Source organism: Orycteropus afer, unplaced genomic scaffold, assembly GCF_000298275.1.
Source record: "Orycteropus afer afer isolate SDZICR_OR568_19922 unplaced genomic scaffold, OryAfe1.0 scaffold00298, whole genome shotgun sequence".
NCBI classification, from domain to species: Eukaryota; Metazoa; Chordata; class Mammalia; order Tubulidentata; family Orycteropodidae; genus Orycteropus; species Orycteropus afer.
Window position 1 is genome coordinate 2,280,721 of NW_006921885.1, and position 9,313 is coordinate 2,290,033.

Here is a 9,313-nt window from a genome sequence, read left to right on the forward strand (position 1 = left end):
ATATATACACTTTGCTGGTTTTTGTGTTTCTCTAGAGAACCCAATACAACACAGTATCACTACGGAAGTAGGATTGCCCAACCTTCCTTCCGAGGAGTAGCTGGTGGGTTTGAACCACCAGCCTTCTGGTTAGCAGTCAAGTGCCTTAGGCACTATGCTACCAGAGCTCCTAGTAATAATCTTCCTTTTTAAAATTAGAGCAGGAACTTATTCTTCCACACTTTCTAGAGCAGGAACTTATTCTTCCACACTTTCTCATTCAATAATTTTGTAGAAAAATTATTATTAAAGTGAAATTATCTCTGTAAAATGTCAGTATCAAGGAAATGGCTTCTAATCCACAGGGCAATTGTGCTGGGGGAGGGGAGATGATTGGGAAGAATTGAAGATTATTCTTAGCTCCCCTCTTCTCTGCCTCCAAATCCAGGCATTCCATTTTATTGTTTCTAATTTACTTATCTTGCAGCAGTATATTGACAGGGAGCTTCCAGAAATTCAAGCTGGATTCTAAAGAGGATGTGGAATGTGGAATGAGGAATATCATTGTGGATGATGGGTCTTGGCTGAAAGCAAAGAATACCAGAAAGATGTTCACTTGTGTTTTATTGACTGTACAAAGGTATTTGACCATGTGGATCATAACAAATTATGGATAACATTGTGAAGAAAGGGAGTTCCAGAACACTCATAAGGAACCTGTACATAGACCAAGAGACTATCATTCAAACAGAGCAAGGAGATATGGAGTGGTTTAAAATTAGGAAGGATATCCATTAGTGTTGTATCCTTTCACCATGCTTATTCAATCTGTATGCTGACAAATAATCTGAGAAGCTAGATTATATGAAGAAGAATGTGGCATCAGGATTGGAGGAAGGTTCATGAACAACCTATGATATGCAGATGACACAACCTTGCTTGCTGAAAGTGAAGTAGACTTGAAACACTTACTGATGAACATCAAAGACTACAGCCTTCAGTATGGATTATACAAGATAAAACAACAACAACAACAAAAAAAAAACTACTGCCACTGAGTCAATTCCAACTCATATCTCTATAACACAGAGCAGAACTGCCCCATAGGGTTTCCAAGGCTATAAAATTTTACAGAAACAGATTATCTCATCTTTCTCCTTCAGAGTGACTGGTGGATTTGAACACCCGGCCTTCTGATAAGCAGTCCAATGCTTTAACTACAGCACCACCAGAGCTCCCTTACCTCAACATAAAGCAGACAAAAATCCTCACAACTGGACCAATGAGCAACATTATGATCAATGGAGAAAAGATGAATGTTGTCAGGGGCTTCATTATACTTTTATTCACAATAAACATCCATGAAAATAGCAGTCAAGAAATCAGACGTTGCATTGCACTGAATTAATCTGCTGCCAGGGACCTCTTTAAAGTATTAAAGAGCAAAGGTGTCACTTTGAAGACCAAGGTGTGCCTAAACCAAGCCAGGGTATTTTCAATTGTTTCATTTGCATGTGAAAGCTGGACAATGAATAAGGAAGAGGAAGAATGATGCCTTTGAGTTGTGGTATTGGCAAAGAATACTGAAAATATCATGGACTTTCAGAATAATGAACAAATTTGTCTTGTTGGAAGTGCAGCCAGAATGCTCCTTAGAAGTGGGGATGCCCCGACTTTGTCCCACCTATTTTGGTCATATTATCAAAAAGGATCAGTCCCTGGAGAAGGATATTATACTTGGAAAATTAGAAGGTCAGAGATAAAGAGGAAGACCCTCAACGAGATGGATTGACACAGTGGCTACAATGATGAGCTCAGGCATAAAGAAGGATGGCTCAGGACTGGGCAATGTTTCATTCTGTTGTACATAGGCTAGCTATGACTCGACAGCACCTAACAACAAGAATATACTTGTCTTAAATACTTCATGCTGCCATAACAAAATATACCACAAGCGGGTGACTTTAAAGAACAGAAATTTATCTTCTCACAATTCAGGAAGATTTAAGTTTGACTTCAGAGTGTGGCTTCAGGCAAATGTCCTTCCTTACCTTTTTCAGCTTCTAGTATCTGCCAGCAATCCTTGGCGTTCCTGGGCTTGTAGATGCATCTGTCACCATTGTCTGTTGTCCTCTTCACCTTGTGTGTGTATCTCTGTCTATTCTGGTCTTTTTATGACTCAAAATAACAAATGGAAAACCCATATTTAGAAGCAGGGTCATATTTATAGGTATTGGGGTTAGGATTACAACATACACATTTTTTTGGGAGACATGGTTCAATGCCTAAGAATGCTATATTCACCACTTTTTAGACATTTGAAAGACACACCCTTAAGATAAAATTATTTAAAACTTAAGAAATTTGTTTTTTAAGAAGTAAAACAGGCTAAAATATAAATAATTTATATACTAGTACCAGGGAAGTCTGATCTCACCAATACCAGTGTTTTCTGTATATTTGTGTCTCTGTGTGGGCTGAGGGAGGGGAATATGTGTGTCAACCTCCTCCACTGACTGTTGGGTTGGCTTGCTCATTTTCCTCCATGATTTATGCAATTAGCTCTTTCTATCAAGGTCTAACCTTCATCTACTCTTATTGTTCATTCATTTTATTCCTACTTGGAGGTTCAAATTTTGATGCAATCATCTTCTCAACCAATCTCATAAATGCCAATATTTAATGACCATTATAATGATGATTCCATTTCTTTCAGATAATTGATGATCAACTCCTAAAACAGCGTTTTTTGAATTTTGGCAGATTTTAATATTTTCTATCTTTTCTTTCATTTCAGGTATTTCATTATAAAAATGTCACACATTTTGTAAAATTCATGTGCTCTCTCTAGTTGTGAGTAACTTTAAAAAATGAATGATAGACAAAATATATGTGCTTTAAGCTTCTGAGTAATTACTTCATCCAGTTTCTGTAGTTTAGATGAGAAAAATTATAAAGCATTTGTCAGTTGTATGGAGGGGCAGATGGTCCAAAGGAGGTAAGACCATTAAAATTCAGTAAGACTCTACACAAAGAAGGGGAGACAGAGTCCCAAACAAAACTAACATTCACTGTTTGGACCTGCCCAGTATTAGTCATTTGTCAGCCTGATTATATAGTAATCAGAAGCTGAGCAGTAAGAAATTACATAGTGCTGAGAAATCCTTCAACTAGATTTGTCCCTAAATTCATGGCTTTCGTTGTGTCATTATTTTTGTAGAATTTCTGTTGTGGTTTAAATTAATACTTTGCTATGTTCTATGTTTCCTTTTTAAACCTGTTCTCCCAAATTCCTCCAAAATACTTTTTGAGTTTGTGTTAGGATTTTGTGCCTGGAACAAAGTTATAATAAACATCTATTAAATGAATGAATATAAATAGGACAGAACAGTAGATTGTTTTATCCAGAAGTTAACTTTTTTGTGTCTGGATCCCTGTGACAGACTAAGCCTATGAACTCTTCTCAGAACAATATTTTTTAATAAATGAAATAAAATACATAACATTACAAGGAAAAGAAATACAGTGAATAAATAATTATCAAAATTATTATTTTAAAATTTTAGATTTAGCAATATATGGCTTCTTTATCAATTCATTAAATACAGTACTAATAACATATCTAATAACTGCCATACATTTTGATGTAATGATGAATGCAATGATATTTTGAGATATCTGCAACAACTGCAAAGTGATATGAAAATATATGAGCTGTCTACTGGGAAAATGTACTAAGGTTGTCATCTCCATATGTCACTAAATATTCCATGACCCTGGACCTTTCTTACACAAGCACTGCTTGTACCTAGCATCTCTTAAAGTCACTCGCAAAAGCTGTTCCTAAAAACTTTTCCTTTTTGCAAACAACTCTCAAAAAATTTCCCTATTCCTATGGAGATTACAATCCATGTCATTAAACAAAATGTGTATGAACTGTTGTATGCAAAATGATTTTGCTCTGTAAACTTTCACCCTAATAATAATAATAATAATAATAATAATAATAATAATAATAATAATTTGTTGGTTTGCCATCCACATAAACAGTTTGCAATTTGCCCAAGATGATTGGTTCAACTAGGAATGCCATGCCCTGAAATTAGCAGGGAGTGTTTCTATATAAACAAGCAATCTCACAGAAGTTTTTTTGGGGGGGACCTCTTAATAGACAGGAGCCTGGGGAGGAGTGTGTCTTTTGGACCTGGGGTACTTGCCATGAGAACCTCCTACATTCAAGAAAGGGCTGTACTGAGCTGGTGACACTGAAGACCAAGAGAAATGAAAGGAAATACTGCAGAGCTGAGCAACATAGAAATGGCAGCAGCATACCAGTGCGTTTTTATTGGGGTGCTAACAGAACCAGGGAGCTCTGGTAGTGTAGTGCCTAAGGCACTTGACTGCTAGCCAGAAGGCTGGCGGTTCAAACCCACCAGCCACTCCCCGGAAGGAAGACGGGGCAATCTACTTCCACAGTGATACTGCCTGGGAAACCCAAGGAGGGATCGATATGAGTTGGGTCCGACTTGGCGGCACATAACAACAACAACAACAACAACAACAACAACAGAACCAGAGTTCAAGCAGAGTTAAGGTGGTATCTGTGTATTTGGGTGGTCTGGCACCTGGTATCAGATCCCAAGCAGGGAGAGAAAGGCATCCATGTCAAGGAGTAAAGGAGTAAAGGAGTGGCTCTGTGTGGATGCTGGAGCCTGAATGCGGACAGGTATCTGTGGAGGGAAAGAACTAATGTTAGTGATGGGGTAATGGTTACATGCCAAGCATTTGATGAACGAAGTAATTATATTAAAGGAAATGGGACTTGGGTTTTCACTGTCAAGAGAAAGAATTTATAAATATTCAAATGGAGGAAAAAAAAATTTTCCATTCCTACCCCTCTCTAGAGGAACAAATGATACTTCAGACAAGCTGAAGAATGCTTATTTGCCACCCCTATTCCACCCTCAGGGAGCTCTGGTAGTATAGTGGCTAAGGCACTTGACTGCTAACCAGGAGGCTGGCGGTTCAAACCCACCAGCCACTCCTCGGAAGGAAGATGGGGCAATCTACTTCAGTAGTGATACTGCCTCGGAAACCCAAGGAGGAGTCGCTATGAGTTGGGTTCAACTCGACGGCACATAACAACAACAACAACAACAACAACAACAACATTCCACCCTCAACTCACCAAAATCTAAAAGACCTAATTCTGGTTTTGTCTTCATCTATGTCGTTTTGAGTCCTTTACCAAGCATGATATCCTTCTCTAGAGAATGATCCCTTCTGATAACATGACCAAGTAGATGAGATGAAATCTGGCCATTCTCACTTCCAAGGAGCATTCTGGCTATACTTTTTCTAACACAAATTTGTTTGTTTTTGTGGCAGTCCATGGTATTTTCAGTATTCTTCACCAATACCATAATTCAAAGGCATCAACTCTTCTCCCAGTCTTCCTTATTCATTATCCAGCTTTCATATGCATATGAGGCAACTGAAAATAGCATAGGCTTGGGTTGGGTGCATCTTAGTCCTCAAAGTGACATCTTTGTCCTTCAACACTTTTAAGAGATCTTTTGCAGCAGATTTTCCCAGTGCAATATGACTTCTGATCTCTTGACTGTTGCTTCTATGGGTGTTGATTGTGGATCCAAGCAAAATGAAATCCCTGACAACTTCAATCTTTTCTCCATTTATTGTGATGCTGCTTATTGGTCAGTTGTGAGTATTTTCGTTTTCTTTAGGTTGAGTTGTAATCCATACTGCAGACTATAGTATTTAATCTTCACCAGTAAGTGCTTCAAGTCATCTTCGCATTGCAGGGTAGTGGGGCAAAAGTGTTTTAAGAAAGAACTTTTTAAATCACCGGGAAACTTTGTGCATAAAATTCATAGGTTATAGTTTCCAAGATATTTTTTTAGGATTGAGTAATCTCAAGGGAGAACCATTCACATTCCTTTTAAATTCATCCCTTGTATCAGCAACCTTAAAAATGAGAAAAAACAAGCAAACCAACCTTTTGCTTGGGAGAACAATTGATAAATTTGAACATTAATATATCACATTTGCTGATGACATTTACCTAGTGAACTGCACCAATTATAGTTGTTGTTGTTGTTGTTATTTGCCCTCAAGTTGGACCTGACTCATAGCCACCGCTCCTTGGGTTTCCAAGGCAGTATCACTATGGAAGTAGATTGCCCAACCTTCCTTCCGAGGAGTGGCTGGTGGGTTTTAACCTCTAGCCTTCTGGTTAGCAGTCAGGTGCCTTAGGCACTATACTACCAGAGCTCCTACACCGATTATAGTAATACATATAATTTATATCCTCCAATCTTAGGGAGAAAGTTCTTTTTCTGTACACATTGTTTCCCTAGTGGATTGCTTTGCTTATCAGAGAGTGCTATTGTGAAGTCTTGGTTGGACCACTGAGGAAGCACGGAAAGCTGTGAAAGTGAAAGCTATGGTTTCTTTAACAATGGTGCTTTAGGAGGTTTTACTAGTGAGTGATTGCTCTGACTAAGCCTTCACAGATGTTTGCCTTCATTGGCTGCTATTTCTGGGTTCACATTATCAGCAGCAACCAGAAGTGTGATTCTCTCTTGACCCTCAATTTTAGCAGAAAACACACAAAAAAAGAGTATGGAGGAGGGAAATAGCATTACAAAATACCAATAGTGACAATGTAATCAACATGCTCAACTGAAGGTATTTTCCTATTTTAAAATATCCCCGAGTTAATGTTAGAATAAAATTGCACTGTAGAACAATTTTGGTTTATGGAAAACACAAATGGTAGTTTGTGTTGCATAGACATTTCTCAGGACTCTTAAGAAAACACTATTTATACAAAATGCCTTATATTAAGCCAAGTGACTTGCGTATAGTTAAATTTTTAAAGAATGAGTTGAACTATATTTCTGCTTCTTGGATTGAAGCAAATGGAATTTTATTATTAAAATTATGATTATTTAAACATATTCAGCATGTTTTTCATTATTTTATTTTTATTGTTTTCTGAGTTTGCATTTAAGATGAGAATATTTTCTTATAGTATAACTAATTTTTATAAATCTCAAAACAACAAAGATCTTTGAAATAATAATAGTAAAAAGAATATTTTTTGTTCTCTATTTTTAATTTTTTAATATAGCAAGATTCCTTTGAATTTTCCTTTTCTTTAGTTTATCTGAAGGTGGTATGAACACCAAATACTAAAGAGTTGTTTTAAGTATAGCCATATTCAGAGTCCAACAAAGGAAGGAAATCTCTGGGGAAAACGGTTTACAGTATTACAAATTTTCTTACCAAGATGAAAAATTCTATGTATTGCAAATTCAAGTTACTTAGCCATTTCAAGTTTTGTGAATGTAAATATATACCATACTTTGTATATTGAGATTCTTTTCTTGTCTGTTACATCAGCAATTCAAATTTGTGCTTATATTTAAGCTTCTTGGAATGCCAACTAAGTGTTAGCATTGTCATTTCAGGTTAATGCACCAAGTGGAACTGAGGGGTTTGAGACAGGGCTAAACGAGTTATAAGGAGTAATATCCTTGGGTGATTAAGTTCTCAAAAATAGATTCTGGGCACCTACTGCATGAAATTAAAATTATGTTTATAGATTTTTAAAAATCAAAATTGTTATCATGAATCTTCCCAGCTCTCCATACAATATAAAAATATATTCAGTAATCAGTAGATTAAATAGTTAGTAGAAAGTATTCGGCCTTTAGAGGCAGATGAATTTTGCTTTGAACCCCAAACAAAACTCTTGTCTTTGGGTAAGGTAATGTTTATGAGTCTCTGTTTCCTCATTCTAAAAATAGAGATAGTTACATCTTTTATAAATTAAAAAAAGAAAATGCCTGTAAAATACTTTTAAAGTACTTGACACATGTCAGGTACAACATAAATACTAGTTTTTTTTTCTACTTTTAAAGATTTGAATTCAATCTAAATATTCAATAGATACACTCTTGTAAAGAATAAGTTATTGAATACATTATCACAGTCATTAAAATGAACACAGACTCCTAAAAGAAGCCTGGCTGGGTTTATTAACAATTAAATGGAGTCACTAAAAAACTTAAATATTCTCCTTTAACAATAAAGTAATCTAAATGAAAATTATAATGACATAATAATGATAATAGACATTTACAGAGCACTATTTGCCACACATTTTTATAAGCATCACCTCATTCAATCCTTATATTAATCTCATGAGGCAACTAGTATTATGATCCCCATTTTAGGAAGATGAAGTAACCTGTCCAAGGTCACAAAAGTAGTAAATGGCAAGATTGGTACTTGAACCCAGATATGTTGTTGTGTGCCGTTGAGTCGACCCCAACTCATAGCGACCCCTCCGGAGTCGCCAAGGCACTATCACTATGGAAGTAGATTACCCAACCTTTCTTCCGAGGAGTGGCTGGTAGGTTTGAACCACCAGCCTTCTGGGTAGCAGTCAAGTGCCTTAGGCACTATGCTACCAGAACTCCTAGATAGATGACTCCAATTTGTGCCACTAAGGTGGTGGTAGTGGAAATATAGAGAAGGGGACAGATTGAAGGAGTTAAAATAGATTAGAGTTTCTGGCTGTTTGGATGGAGCCTTCAGGGAGACAGTAGAGTTAAGGCAATTAAGTATGTCACTAGAGGTGTTGTTCTAGGTAAAATAGTTGCAAGTAACAACTATGAACTGACTTAAGTACCCCAAAAGAATTTTTTAATAAAGTTTTAGGGGTGACTCACAGAACCCAAAGGCAGGAATGCAGCTGCTGTCGGAAGACAGGAAGTATATTTATTTATTTAATCAGTCTTCTGCTCTTTTCTGAACATCTGCTTCATTTGTCTCTGTACAGATGGGCTTCCTTGGCTCCCAACTCACACGGAACAATACATGGCTGGCCCACAGCTCCAAAATTTGCATATTTCAAGTTCAGTTACATAGAAAGGCATTTTCTCTTTCTCTCTTAATACCAAATTCACACTGCAGAGAATCAAGCTGACCCAGTTTAAATCAGGTGCCCCCAGCCCAAGAGATATCTGACAACAACTATGATATCCCTTGTTTCGTGTCATCTTCTGAATCCAGCTTGCACCTCTGGAAGTTCTCTGTCAATATACTGCTGCAAAAGTTTTTGAATTATCTTCAGGAAGATCTTACTTGGATGCGATATTAATGATATTGTTCTATAATTTCCACATTCTGTGGGATCACCTTTCTTTGGAATGGGTACAGATATGGATCTCTTCCAGTCAGTTGGCCAGGTGGCTGTCTTCCAAATCTCTTGGCATAACTGAGTGAGTGCCTCCAATGGGGCATC